The 15,684-nt window shown below is 38.2% G+C and overlaps 1 protein-coding gene across 4 annotated transcripts in view; it reads right to left on the reverse strand.

Annotated features, from left to right (window-relative positions):
- Fur2 (furin-like protease 2) overlaps nucleotides 1–15,684 on the reverse strand; it is a 1,061,088-nt gene that overhangs the window by 688,215 nt on the left and 357,189 nt on the right. The gene's annotated exons all lie outside the window — the stretch shown is intronic.

The raw sequence follows: 15,684 nt of genomic DNA on the forward strand, positions 1-15,684 counted from the left end.
TGATATCCCTTACTGGAACGAATTTCAAACGACGAAAGCTGCCACCCCATTGTTAACTCTGTGAAATTAATATTCATACTACATGTTTGCGTCCTCACTATTAAACTATTTCCATTTGCCTGGCGCCTGGTCATTAATTGTGTTCATAGGCCATTGAATATGCTAACGTGCCAGCAGAAAACTGAATTTCCAGTCACACAATAGCCACCACGATTACGCGATAATGAGTTACATGCACTACATCAAGTTATACGGTGCCTGTTTCCCTTACAACTGACGATGCAGTTCCTAATAAGAATATGTACTTTTTGTTATTTATGGTCTGTTATCCTTTACTTAGAAGAACTGTATTCAAGCGAATTCACGTTTCCAATATTACGCTTACATATGGCGAGAGAAAATATTTATCCAATAAGTTTCTAAAAAACTGTGCCCGGTATGATAAGCTACATTGCAAATTGAATAAATCAGAGTGCATTTATTAACATTTAGACACACATACTTAAGCCTACGCATTGTCTGGTATTTTGAGTTATTCTGAACTTAATTAACATTTTCACTGCCGTAAAACCCTCAAATCTCAATACATATGTGTATGATTTACATTATGAAAGCAAACACATGCAATATAATGTATCAATTACTCGATTACATAACAATATGATTAGTTGATAATCACAATACCTCAGGGTTAACGCAAATGAGCAATATACAAATAATGAATAAAACGTATTAAAGAATGAAAACGGAGGTTAGGCCGAGAATGTGTGGGGGACTTCAGGTAAATGTGAACACTGTAGACAATATAAGGACCTTTACGTTTTCTTGTATGTGTGATCTAGTGAAATTTTATGGAATGGCGCTTATGCCGTTCAAGCACTACGGCTGCGGTGGAATGAGACCTAATGCTTACGTTTTTAGACATATGGATTGGAACGTGTTTATTAAATGTCAGGTTTTATTTTTCTTCCCTAGCATATTCCACTTACAGAAAAACAGTGATATTATTAGTAATGTCAGATTCTCTGGATATCAAGCTAGAAATGCGTGTAAACTAAGTAAACAAACAACTATTAACACTAAAAAAAGAGTTGTTTGTTTGCTTATTTTATATTCTAATACACTACACGGTATGCAAAGTTTTAAGATTTTTCAGAAATGCCTGGTTGATTCAAGTCCAGTCTCTCAAACTAGTAGTGTCGCTACATTTCGAATTGAATTTCAGCGCTACTGGTAATACCATCGCCCCGTGCAAAGGTAATATGATCACAGGGGGATTATCTTTCAGGATTGTAACAATTATTTTAATTGCCACTGTTATACTGATTAATGATAATCTGTAGCTTATTTGTCATTTTAAGGCGAATAATATTAATTCGAGTGTCGAAATTCTGTGAGATATAAAAATAAAATACATGTGAATACGTTTCGTTCTCTTCCCTTGTTGGGTAAATACAGCAGCCTCTCTTGCAATTGTTTGAAATTCCACCTTGTATGTCTGCAGCCCATGCTGCACGAGTAAAAATTTAAGAAATATTAATTTTGTAAGCGAATCTCATATTCCCCACAGCCATGAACATAACGACAAGGCAGTTTTTTTTAACTGTAGACAAGTCGACGTATATCACACCGGTACCGGAAGTAGCTAAAGGGCTTAGGTAAGTATCTTATCTGCATCGTTATCTGAATTAAAATCTAATATTTTAAAATATCCTTTACTGTGGTAATATCTGTCTCAATTCCGTTAATGTCACGTAATATGTGGGTAACATTCTCATAGACAGAACGATTAAGAAGTGCAACATATTCCTGACACAAGTTATATTTGTCAAAAAATAAATTATATTGAAATCATGAAATACAATAACAATAACAGAGCGTTGGAAATGTTCACCACGTTGTTCATGATTTTAACACGGTGAAATCTTCTTGTGTTAGGGAAACTGTTCACCACACCGCCTGTCATTTATTTTTAATTGATTAATTAATTTCTTGCACAGGATAATCGGGAGATGTATCTCTTAACTCGTTCTGGCAATTAAGTAAGAACGAGATACCAGGTAGTTTTCGACAATTAAAACACGTTGCACTTGTGAAAACACACCCTCGCATTTCGACTGTTTGAAGAAAACTAAAGAACTGGCTTGAGAACTTGTACAGTCACAGCGATATTATATTGAACTGCAACCATCAATAAATATCTGTATGTGAGTTGCGTCACTTTTCGATCGCCCTGAATAAAATTTAAACTGTGGGTACGTCTATGTTTGTATAGGTCGGAAACGGACACAAATTGGCATGCTTATACTTTGCGACCAGGAAGAGAATGAAAGAGGGTCAAAACTGCGGAAAAGTGTCCTGAGTTCGATTCCCGTAGCTCGAAAACTAAGCACGATAGAAGAACGGCGCCATAACCAAGGCTGTTTGTTTCAAAGAGGATAATACAGATATAATAGCAAATATGCCGAGAAACTGTCATGTTCGATTCCCGGTGAATATGGTTTTTGTAACTAGGTAATTAAGCACGACACGAGAACAGTGTTTACAAAAAAAAATTGTTTCTTTGGAAGAGATCATACGAACGAAGACCACAATACCGAAATCTTCCCTAGGTTCGAGTCCCGATTAAGATGGTTTCAGTAGCTGGGAAACTAGTTATGATAGACCTGCGCAAAGAAATTGTTTTGGCAAGGAAACTGAGGTCACGAACTCAAAAACTATCCAGGGTTCGAGTCTCGGTAAAATTGTTGGGTTTAGGAATAATAAATTTACTAAAATATACAACCCGGTGTATCGAATTAACAAGCCTATAATACGCTTTCAGGCAATAACTATTGAAAAGAATGTAAGCATTTTTTGAAATGTTCCCGCAGCACTCTGTTATACATATAAAACATACTTCAAGAAAAATATAAAAAGCAGAATTTTTTTGCCCAACCAAACGACTATCAGCTTCTTAATACGGGATTTAATTCATGAATTCTGTACAACACACTGCTTTACTCAGCTAGTAATAAAATACATTCGGCTATTATAAGTCTTAGGTTAGAGCATTTAATTGTAAAATTGTTGAAAATAAGACCCTATTAGAAAACAGACAATATATTCCGGTGCCTTATCTATATGTGGACCAAATGTTGCATGCTTCTCAGTCCAGTCATCACCTACTCCCATCCAAGTTTGTGTAATGTTTACTTTATATAAAAAAGGTTATTTTAGATGCTAGTCTAGAAATAAACGCAAACAAAACCAAGTATATATGAAATGTTCATATCTCGTCACCAGATTGCACTGCAAACTCATAATAGCCAATAAATCCCTTGAAAACGTGAAATAGTTCTGGGAACGACTGTAACAAAACAAAATTGCATTCATGAAGAAATTTAGAGCAGCTTGTGTTATGGGAATGCTTGCTACCACGTACGTCATAATCCTTTTTTCTCCCCGTCTGCTATATAAAAACATAGAAATTAAAATATGAAAAATCCAAATTCTAACTTTTTTCTATGGGTTTACAAATACCTCGTTTTTAGGGAAGAACACAAACTGAGGGTGTTTAAGTATACGATCATGAGAATATTTGGATTTAAAAACAATAAAGTGACAGAAGGATGGAAAAAACTGCACCACAATGAGAAACTTCATAATTTGTATTATAGGGGTTATCAAATGAAGAACGATGAGAGACAGGGCATGTAGTATGCATGGAAGATATTCAAAATTCTTATAAAAAAATTTTCAGAAAAGTTCAAGGTAAGAAACAAACGACATGTGAGCTCTAGACATTGGTGACAGCATAATATTAATTGGGCCTTAACGAATGGAATGTAACAATATGGACAGGATTTATCTGGTTCGGGTTACGGGCCTCTTGATTATGATAAGGCGTCTTCCGATTTCATAAAAGAATGTGACGGTCGTGTAGCATGATTGGGGCAGATCAGAAATACGTACACATTTTGTTTGGGAAGCCTGAAGGAAAAGACCAGCTGGAAGACCGAGGAGTAGAAGGCAGTATATTAAAACGGATATTGAAGATAGGGAGTAAAAGTGTGTAACCATATTGAACTCTTTTGAATACGGTAATGAACCTTCCTCTTCTATCAATGGCAGCGTAGTTTTTCACAAACTGCGTAATTATCGGCGTAGAAAAAGGGATTATACTCCATAATTAATATAGGCTGATATTAAAAATGGCGGACAAGTTTAATTGGGGTTTCTTTACGTTTCAGCATAAGCAAACACTTCTTATGGGTCTGCCATGTTTGTCTGTCTGTTTGTGTGTGTGTCAGTCTGTCTCATCTTTCAGCAGAGATCGTGCTGCAATGTAGACGCCATTGCTGCTGATGACGTCGAAATCCTGAGTAACATGTTTGTATAAAAATGTACACCAAAGAGTACACCCTTCCACCAATGAAGAATGGCACGTTTCTTGAAAATTTAAATAATGGAATGTTTTTATTTTTGTTTCTAACTAGTCATATAAATTAAAACACCTCTACAGGCAGAGGTTGTTATAAAATATTTCACATCACATACATTATTCAAAATGAAAATCAGCATGAGAAATTTTATGAGAAACGTCTTTGTATCACCTTACATGGCAGAAGCTTAGTTTATAGCATGCAACAGATATTCTACTAGCTTTGTTCAATGCTGACAAAATTAAAAATATGGACCAACTGCGTGAGAAAGATCTCCTGTTAATTTGGACAAATGTCCATGGCTGTGGATCTCCCAAATGGAATGCACAGAACCCCATGGCGAGTTGTGGATCCTACGTTGTTCTTCCCTTGAGGCCTGAAACTCAACCCACTGATTTCTCAAAGGAGTGATACGTATCGCAGCATTTGCAGATCCTAAATAATACAGACATGGAGCTGGCGCGGGCACCAAACGATACCTAGCAAACCGCTCGGAGGAATAAATTATTGATATCTTTCTTTGCACAACACGGCTCTCGCTGTCTCCTCTTTTCGATATGAAGAACTAAACAGATCCACCTGTGCATAATTTAGGGTTGCATCAAAAACGTAAAACAAAGAGGTAACATTCGTTGGATGGAAGTTGTCATAACAATACAAACTTGTACTCGTTCACATTTACCTTCATACCGCGATGCAAACTAAATCGCATTACTTCGAGCAGAACGCAAAAGGTATGGAGAAAGTTTTAAACCAGGATCAACAGTTGAATTCTTAAATTGAGTTTCTAAAATTTATAACGTTTATCTGTTGTGTCCTACTCAGTATTAAAATAAAGTGACAGAAGCTTGTAGTGTGTGTATTACATGTTTCTATGCGAGATTTTCCGACATTCGGATTTGTGGGTAAGTAAAAGTTTCATACATCCGAACTCAATGAGCCTCACAGAACAGACCCAACTAGGGGGACGGATTGCATTTCTCTAAAATTAGACTGATATAAACTGGGGGCGTACACCGTTAAGTACATACAATATTGTTTCCAGAACCACGTTAACTAATCTGCCATTGATCCTTGGAAATCTGTCGTGTTCTCTAACAGTTTTAACGTTTGAGATGCTGAGACCAGTACTGTTGAACGTCTCTAATTAAAATTATGTTATTTTATGTGTCACGTTAAATCTGTCTGTCACCACAGCATAACAACGTCCTCAGGTCGCGGATGGACGAGGTGACCTCCAGATATGGAGGGTACGTATCTGTGAATATACGGAATACGAACCTTTAACCTGCGGATAATGGGTGATCCCTGGTACAATTTGGGCAGAAGGGTAAGAACGTCTCACGATGAAAGGACTAACAGGTTACTGAATGTTACACTGGGTATCGGACATAGGACATATTACTTCAGAAAACGGAAAATGGCTCAACACTTTGTATAATTAAAATTGAGGAATTTATATACTAGCTAAATAACTGCAAGATTCTTGAGAATGACTCTCCTTCATGGGGTTAGTAACCCTTATTACAGCCTACAAGCTACGAAGCCTGAACAAAAAAGTTCGCTGAAAGATCGAATACCTATTTGGTCATTATCTCCTTCAAGGTATTCCAATTGAGGACACACACACTTATTCCAGTGGTATTGCATCTGTTGGAAACATTTCCATAAGTTTTCGTTTACAGTAAAGCGGCGTATCATGTCAGATATGATGTCTTAAATCGTATCAAATCGCTTCCATTTAATCCTTTTTATGAATATGGATAATAGCCAGAATTCACACAGTGAAGTCTGATTGCGGGAACAAGGGAATGTTTCTACCGGTCAAAATCTGACAGATTAAGAGTGGCGCGATGTCATGATGAAGTATCAAAAAATTTCGCATTTCCCCATTATTTTTCGTTGGACAGCCTCTCACGAACTGTTCCTATCTTTCCTTGTTCCTTCCCCTCTCCGGTAATTTCGCCATGGCTACTACACACAATGGATTGATGCATGACCCAGCTTCTAGTAAAATAATATTATAACCGGCGGAAATTCCATAAGCGCATGCGCAAGGGTTTCCATTACAAGCGTCACCTGCCAGTTTCCCATTCCCACAGGCCCTGTTGCGGTATTTCATTCATGTGACGTTTTGATCATGCCCTGTATTACACACGTTACATAAAATTTGTTAAACTTAACATCGAAATAATGGGGTGAGAGTAAGAAGGGGCTTCCAGAGACTTTATTTTTGTGCTGTAAATAAATGAAATAATTTGAGATTCGAGGTTACCACAGCGGCGAACATGTCGATGTTAGTCTACGGGGTAGAAACGCCGTGACAACTTGTGGGTAGATAGCAATGTTTCGGACCAACATTGACAAAAAAAACATAATGATCTAAACCAGGGGTTCTCAACACTTTTCGCTGGCGTACCACTAATTTTATTTTAACACATTAAGTATACCACTAACCAAATGCGTTCAGGGAACAATTATTTTTGTTAATATTATATTTAGATTTTCTTACTTAGTTCGCGTACCACTCAGCATTGGCTCGCGTACCAATGTACGAACATGAATATCTTTCTGCGTACAGCTATGTGAAGTGTGGCAACGTGTCACAAGGGCGTCGTGCATCAATCTTCACCTCGTAAAGTTAAATATAAAAAGTTCTTGCAGAAAGAATGATATGGTGAAGTGCAGTGAATAACTTTCTTGGTCAGTGACACTCCTCTCGGTAGCGTGAGACATAAAATTCGTGCTTGGCAGATATAAAATCATCATCAACATCTATTAATCAAGCCGTTAGGCTACTTAATGGCGCATTCCGAAAAGTAATAAGTGTATAAGTTGCTGAGAGAAGACCATCTGAGCTACTACAATCAAAATTGCGTGAACTAATTTGTTTGTGCTTCATAGGGTTAACACGATATAAACAGTCACTATGTACGTACTAATGTAGCATAATGCAGCAACAAACCCTTAACAGTGCACAGGCAATTACTGCTCAAACGGAAGTACGTCGCGCAGTAAACGGAACCATTCGAACTCTGTATATCTGCACAATTCATCTAAAGGTTTTCACGGCAAGGTTTTAAGAAAACTTCGGAATTCGGGGTAAAGCCGCATCTTTTTCTGCTTTTCAAATGTCTCAACAAACATTTGCCCTGAACATGACAACTTCAATGTCTTCCGAAACATTGTAAATCCTCAACAGTTGATGCAGCTTATCGCTGAAAGCCGAAGTTGTTCTCTGTTCCATTTGTTTGTGAAACTTCAAGTATTCTGCTGCTTTGCATGCAACCCTTTTTAATGGCTTTTGGTGAAATCGTTGCTGGTAGTGTGATTTGGAAGTTGAGGAGATTTACATAATGTTTCGTTTTATTGGTCTATAAAGGTTCGCTTAACCAAGTCTCTTAATGCTTGACTGTGCTTCTTCACCACTTCGTTACGTCATTGGAAACTGTAGTCTGCGCACTGCAGGTGAAATAATTCCGAACGATACAACACCGTGTGAACTATTCTATTTACGTGTGTGTTATTCTTCATACACATTTCAAAGCAAAATTTCGACCCCGGAAAGATCTACTTTGTTTTCTTTAGTACACAAAGGAAAACCACTGAGAGGTACATTTAGCTATCAAAAGGCTCAAATACGATATTCTTCATATAGCATTTTCTCCACGGGCATCACACATTAAATGTTAAACATTAAACTATAGCCTTGGGACTCAAAATTTTCATTTATTTATTTACTTGTGGCCTATTAAAATTGGCTGTCAGTATTCGAGATTACACACAGAAATGAATCATAGGACAATTGGTGAATTTAAAATGGAAAGGAGGCGGATGGAAGCCATAGTGTCCTAATTTAAGGTCCTATTTCGTCATTTGTTTGGAAGGACTGGGAAAAAGCATAATCAAATCGGCCAGCAACTTATAACCTGTTTCAGGACCGAAGTTTGATAACGGAACCTCCCGCATATGAAGCAGAGGTTCTAACTACCCTATCATTACATTCGGTTAATTCTTCAACAAGGATCAACATTTAAAAGTAATTCAAGTCGGAGAAATGGACACCACCGGGTAACCCCCCATGTCCTACACATACAACATGTTGCGCTTTAGCGTTTTGACTCTGTTCCCAAACATTCGTTAAAGAGCTTATTTGTCTATATTTAGAATGAACAGACTAACAAGCAATTTTCAAAATTAACTAGGTCTTGGCGTCTCTCAATTCCTCCTGCTGGCAGCTGATAAAACAACGAAAACTATTTCTGTTATGATACATCTTCCCCTCAATTCAACTTGTACAAGGCAGTTCACGTACACCACACTCCTCTTATCAGACGATTTAGTATTTCATTATTTCCGAAACTATGTGAGTAGTCAAAGATGCTCTTTTCATCCTGTAATTTGAAACAGGATCTTAAATCAAGTTAGCCTCCCTTCAAGATTTGATACCTCGTTTCCATATTACAAATTCCACCACGAATGTAAATCTAATAAAGTAAACTCATCGATAGACGTGATTCTTCCTTCCCCACGTTCTGATCGCCACCTTCACCCAGTAACTTAATGTTCTCGTCCAGAATTTGGAGTTGCGTTCACTTCCAACTTGCTCACTTCTGTTACCTCATGCTTAAAGTTAAACAGATCACATCCAAGTTGTGAGCAAGAGATGCACAGTGGGCCCACGAATGTGGGCTACTGGAGAGTCAGACACACGGACATATTCAAGCAAAGGGCAGAAATTTCTTATCGTCGAAGCAAAGCAAGATAAAAACCAACAAAACCTTATTAAGAGGCAACGAGGAATGGCAAATTTGACCTACTCAAGAAGTGCAGGTATTTGCAGTTCTATGCTGTCACTAACAAATGTCAAAAAATAACAGTTTTAAGAATCACTCTAAATTGGAGTACTGAGATTCCGTAACGCGGAATGTGACATAAAATGTACGGCAACATATCCTTCTGAGTTGTGGATCGATAATAAGTCACTTTACTTTGTTTAATTAAATTTTCTGTTCCACTGATAACAAACACTAAAAGCAAAGAGGTTCTTCGTACTTTCATCAGGCTCTTCAGAAGAAAGACGTGCGATGCCCTTACACAGGACACAGGAACATTAAAACAAGAATGATTACACACCTCTCACGAAAAAAATTGTTTAACTCCTGGAAAACCATATATGTATGTTGAGTGATTAAATCATGGCTTTTCTTTTTCAGTCACCAAAAGCGTAACATGAAGTTAGGAGTTAAAAGATATTTTCCATTCGTCAAATTCCATTGTGGGTGTGGTGAATGCGGCGCACATGAAATCCCTTTCAGAATTATAAAAAACAAAACAAAATATATCAAAAGTGCTCTACAATGCTTTTCCGTCTCACACACGTATGAATTTCTGTAGCAACAAAATGACAAAATACATTCCTGTAATTAAAAAAAATCAACCGACGGCTCGCACACCGTGTACATGTATTTCGTGCGCTCCAACCTGCAGCAAGAACGTGGTACGTATCACGACAGGTTTCCTTACTATATTGTTATAGAGTTTCGTTTGGGAGTCCGAGTTAATTTACTTAGTGAGAGTGAAAATTAATTTCTCATTAAGGTGCCTGGAAAAACTGTTTTTTTAATATGGAGAACACTTGAAGCCAATTTTCCAAATTAATTCTGAAAAGTGTGCTTATTGACGGCAAAGTTCAGTCTGTTTCCAATTAGAACCGAAAAAGAAGAATATTTTACGCAAGTGTCTTAATGTCACTGATAAGCCAAGTTGCTTTAAGCTCTCGCGAATATAGAGAATATTCTACAACAATTTAAGAGTTACAGTGAACCTTACCATTATAATGAAAAATGGTATAAAATATTCTCAGGCAACCAGACGCATGAGAAAGGAATTGCTTTTCAACGTTTTCAATACTATATCAGTCAACGTTATCAGCAATTTAATCACCGTGAAAGCTTCAAATCTTACAAGACGAAACATTTGCCCTTAAACATGTGATTAAAAATATCACACCCTTTTGTTACCATGTCGGATCACCAATTCAACTACTGTGTAATATTATTCAGCTGTTACAGTACTCGCATATCCACGGCTCACATACTCTTGCACTTGTTTTCAACATCTTCATCAAAAATCATCGATATTATCACTACTGTCGTCTTGGTAACTGACCTTGTTCTTAAATAATCTACCGTACTTACGAAATGCCTGCACTATGTCAATATTACAGGGAGACGAGAATACTGGTTCAGAATTCTGTTGTGTGAAAAATGTCCATACAGAGCAAAAACATTATAACAAACAAGGTCCATTCTGTTCTATTAATCAGGCTACTTTAAAACACGAATATGTAATCTGTCCTTCATAAGTTCTCTCATAAAGGAAAACAAAGAGAAAATTCAAACATTAACATTAACTAACTAACTAACTAACTAGATGGCTTACCGAACCCGAAGGTTCATCACCGAATTAACCAAAGCCCTCCACCGGACCCTGTCCTGGGCCAACAACATCCAGTTTCCTTCAACTCCTATCTCCCATAGATCCCGCCTGAGATTATCCTCCCATCTACGTCTAGGTCTCCCCAGCGGTCTCTTCCCTTCAGGTTTCCCAACCAGTACCCGGTGCACACCTCTTGTCCCATCCATGCGCGCTACATGTCCCGCCCATCTCACTCTTCTCGACTTAATCACCCTCACAATACTGGGGGAGCAGTACAGATTTTTAGGCTCGTCATTGTGCAGTTTTCTCCACGCCCCATCGTCTTCCCTCTTAGGCCCAAATATCCTCCTCAACACCCGATTCTCAAACACCTGCAATCTGTGTTCCTCCCTCTGAGTGAGAGACCATGTTTCGCACCCATACAAAACAACAGGCAAGATTATTGTTTTGTATACTTTAATTTTCAGGTTCTTAGAAATCAGACGGGAAAACAAAATATTTTGGACTGAGAAGTAGCAAGCATTTCCGGAATTTAGTCTCCTCCTAACTTCCTCACAAGTATCATTTTGATTTGTTATTGTTGTTCCCAAATATTTGAACTTTGTAACCCTTTCAAAGGATTTATTAGCTACCCTAAGATAATTTTGCCCGCCTGTCTTCTGATGACGAGATACTAACATGTACTTAGTTTTTTCTGAATTTACTTCCAGCCCCACTTGTCTACCAGCCTCTAGTAAAACTTCTGCGTTCCTCTTTATTGTATTTATATCGTCCCCCAATAAATTAACATCATCAGCATATGCCAATAGCTGATGTGTCCCGTTCAATTGCAAACCCTCCTGCCTACCTTGGACCTTCCTGATGGCGTATTCTAGCGCAAAGTTAAAGAGCAAGGGAGACAAAGCATCTCCTTGTTTTAGACCGTTCTTGATGAGGAATGTCTCAGATACATATTTACCTACTCGAATTTTGCTGCAGGTTTCATTTAAGCACATTTTTATTAGACCCACTAGCTTCTTTGGTATACCAAATTCAATAAGAATATTATATAGCACTTCTCTCTTCACAGAGTCATAGGCTTTTTTGAAATCTATAAATAACTGATGTACAGTCCCACCGAACTCCCATTTTTTCTCTAGTATCTGACGAATGCAAAAGATCTGATCAATCGTTGATCTGTTTCGTCTGAACCCACACTGATGATCCCCAATAGTTTCATTCGCATATGGGGTTAATCTTGCCAAAAGAATGTTGGATAGAATTTTGTATGAGGTTGATAGCAGCGATATTCCTCGGTAATTACCACACTCAGTCTTGTCCCCCTTCTTATAAATAGGAATAATTATGGATTCCTTCCATTGATGTGGCATCTCTTCCTTATCCCAAATTAACTGAATAAGCTTATGGATCCTCATATGCAACCCTTTGCCACCTGCTTTAATTAATTCGGCCGGAATCTGATCAATTCCTGGAGATTTATAACTTTTCAACTTCCCAATGGCTAGTTCCACTTCATCTAAGCTAGGTTCTGGCACCAACAGTTCAGCTGTATGCATTTTAATCTGTCTAATATCACCAGTATTATGAACATTTAAGAGCTCGCTAAAGAAATTTTTCCACCTATTCACAATTTTTATTGGATCTGCAAGCAAATTGCCACTATCATCCTTTACCAAATTAGTCTGGGGTTGATATCCTTTCTTAAAGTTATTAATGCCTCTGTACAGGTCTCTGATGTTTTTTTCCTTATTATTTGTCTCAAGTTCAGCAATTTTGCCCTTCAGGTATTCCCTTTTCTTAGTCCTAAAGGTTCTACTAGCCTCACGTCTCACGTTACATAGATTATCCGCATTTGTTTTGTTTGGGTTCTGCAACCATTGAAATTTTGTTTGCTTCCTTCGATCTATTAATTTTGAACATTCTTCATCAAACCACGGTTTATTTTGCTTTCTCCTGTAGTATCCTAGTTTCTCTTTTGCTGAAATTTTGATGCAGTTTCTGACATTTTCCCACTCCCTGTTGATGTCCACACTTTCATTATCCTCATTTGTCTCTAAAATTTGAAACCTATTCGAAATTTCAACTTGATATTGTTCCTTTGCCTCTCCCTCACTTAATTTTTTCAAATCAAATCTTTCTGTGTCAAAATTTTGTTTAGTTCGTCTACTTACTGAAAGCCGCTCCCTCACTTTTGCTACCACCAGATAATGATCAGTGTCGCAATCTGCTCCTCTGAATGATCTCACATCAATTACATTTGTCTGCCTTCTCTTATCTACTAAAACATGATCTATTTGATTGTGTGTTCTGCCATCTGGGGAAGTCCAAGTGTATTTATGAACATCACGGTGTGGAAATTTTGTACTTTTTACAATTAAATCTTTTGACGTAGCGAAGGTCACTGCTCTGACGCCATTATCATTACTAAGTGCATGGAGACTCTCGCTGCCTATTGTGGGTTTGAAGACATCCTCCCTCCCAATTTTTGCATTGAAATCTCCTAGCAGAATTTTCATGTGATACTTGCCAAATGTATCAAATACTGATTCCAATTCTTCATAAAAGCTATCCTTGATATCATCGCTTTTGTCTTCAGTTGGGGCATGAACATTAAGGACAATGATGTCGCACCAACGTCCTTCCAAAATTACGTAAGACAACCTGTCACTAACAAATTCTACTCTCTTAACTGCTGCCCTAATTCTGCTATGAACAAAAAAACCCGTCCCTAGCTGATGATTGTCATTCCCCTTTCCATAGAAAAATGTAAAATTGTCCACTGGGATCGTGCCCTCCCCCTCCCATCGCACTTCCTGCACTGCCACTAAGTCTAACTTATAATTACCTAATTCCCTACACACTGATTTCAGTGCCCCAGCCCTATAGAGGCTCCTAATGTTCCAGGTACCAAATCTCATGTCCTTTTTCAATTGCCGTGGTCGTGCCAAAGAGTCCGTCCTGATCCGAGGCTTGGTTGATTTTTTCGTAACACATATTTTTTTTTAAAGGTGAAAGGTTGTTAGCCCTACACCCAACCCCCAACCTGGAGGACCAGGGTATCACTCTTAGTCTAGCGCATCTCCTTAGACCTGTCCGGCTTGGGTGACCCTACCATGAGCCGAAGCTCAGGCCGGCATAGCCCTAAGGGTCATTTGAGCACGCAAGCCTCCTCACCCGGCAGATTGCCTTCGACAAGGTGGTGATACCTTCGAGAAATTAACATTAGGAACTGGAAACTAATTTATCACAAAAAACAAATTTCCTCTCAATAAAATAATTCATACTTATTTATTTTAAATTTCTATTAATAAATCATGCACATTTAAATAACGTATCCCACTTATTTTGTTATCCGAACCTCACTACCCAAAGAAGACATTCCGCTCCCATGATCATAACTTTCAAGATACGTACAGATGGCATCAATAACAAACAAATCGTACTGAGCCCTGATGTGTTCATGGCGATGTGGTCTTTTGAGTTGCTACGTCGTGTTTACCACGGGTCAGCTTCAGAAAACCACCACCGAAAGTCGCTTCGACATAAAGGTAACAACCAAGCCTCTGTGTACGGATGCCAGGCCATGATGATACAATGAACTGGACGGAAAGCTACGCCCATTAACCTCGGCAATAGATGAATGTGAGCGGTGGTGCACAGTGGTCAGGAGGTTGAATGTGCTCTGGATGGTGAACAGAAACGTCTTTGCTCCTTTCGGGAATCAGACCCCGGACGTCCAATCATTAGTTAGTCGCATTACTGCCTAAGCCATCCCCGCTTGTTTCAGTGTGTATACGGCCAAGACTGCTTGCATAACACGACTGTAAGTGATCAAAATTTGGTGTTGTAACATTGTATGGAGCCGGTGACCGTGTAGAGACCAATCTGCATTTCCCCGGGATGGCCCAACTTATGCTGACGCGATATTTAAACCTCTGTTGTCACTGCACGCTTTACAATAAATGCAATGTCACTTTAAACGTTTTCCGTTCAACTCATACAAGAGACTGATTAGACATTTCACACAGAAGTTAAATGTGACGGTTTAATGCTAATCGATTAAGCCCTACATTGGTTTCTGTAATTTGTAGTTAAAATATATTCTGTGATTTTACTAAGTAGTTACACTATTCCTTCCTTCGTTTCGTCCTGTTATGTTGACTAAACACGAACATTTGTTTTCTTGTTGCTATTTCACGATTCTGAAATTGCATGTGAATAATTTAGTCAGACCATGGTTGTGTCTCAACATTTTTGGTATCCTGAGATTAACATTTGAATTCCACAAGCCTTTCCAAATGTCCGTTCCGCAACATCGCACGAGCGTCTCCTCCAACAAGTAACTGCTTCGGGAATAAATCTTGCTTTCCCCAACTGCAATTAAAGAGTGCTGATCCAAAATGCACATCAACAATATCTCAGCATGACGACGTGAACACATTTTGGCCACGGCCTACATATTCTGAAAATGACAATGCGTCCGACTTATATTCGGATGTATCTTGTAATCATTTCGGACAAAGACTAGGAGTTCTTGTGCCTCTCCGCGGTCGTTTCAGCCACGTGCCTGAGGTAGTACTTCAAAATAAACGACAATTACATTTCAGAGTAGGCTTACGTAATAATATCAACAGAAAATAAATACATTCTGCGGTTCAAACAACACCGAATAGTAACAAAGCCTACAGAGAACGGGAATAGGAAAGGATCTACAAAGATGTTCCACGATAATTAGAAATACGTAATTTAGAATATATGTTAAATATAAAGGATCGCAGAGTATAATTCGCATTGAATTATAACTTAAATATGAAATACA

The sequence above is a fragment of the Zootermopsis nevadensis genome, unplaced genomic scaffold (genome assembly GCF_977971745.1).
Source record: "Zootermopsis nevadensis isolate Lab colony 2312 unplaced genomic scaffold, Znev_1.0 Znev_ptg000061l, whole genome shotgun sequence".
NCBI lineage: Eukaryota > Metazoa > Arthropoda > Insecta > Blattodea > Termopsidae > Zootermopsis > Zootermopsis nevadensis.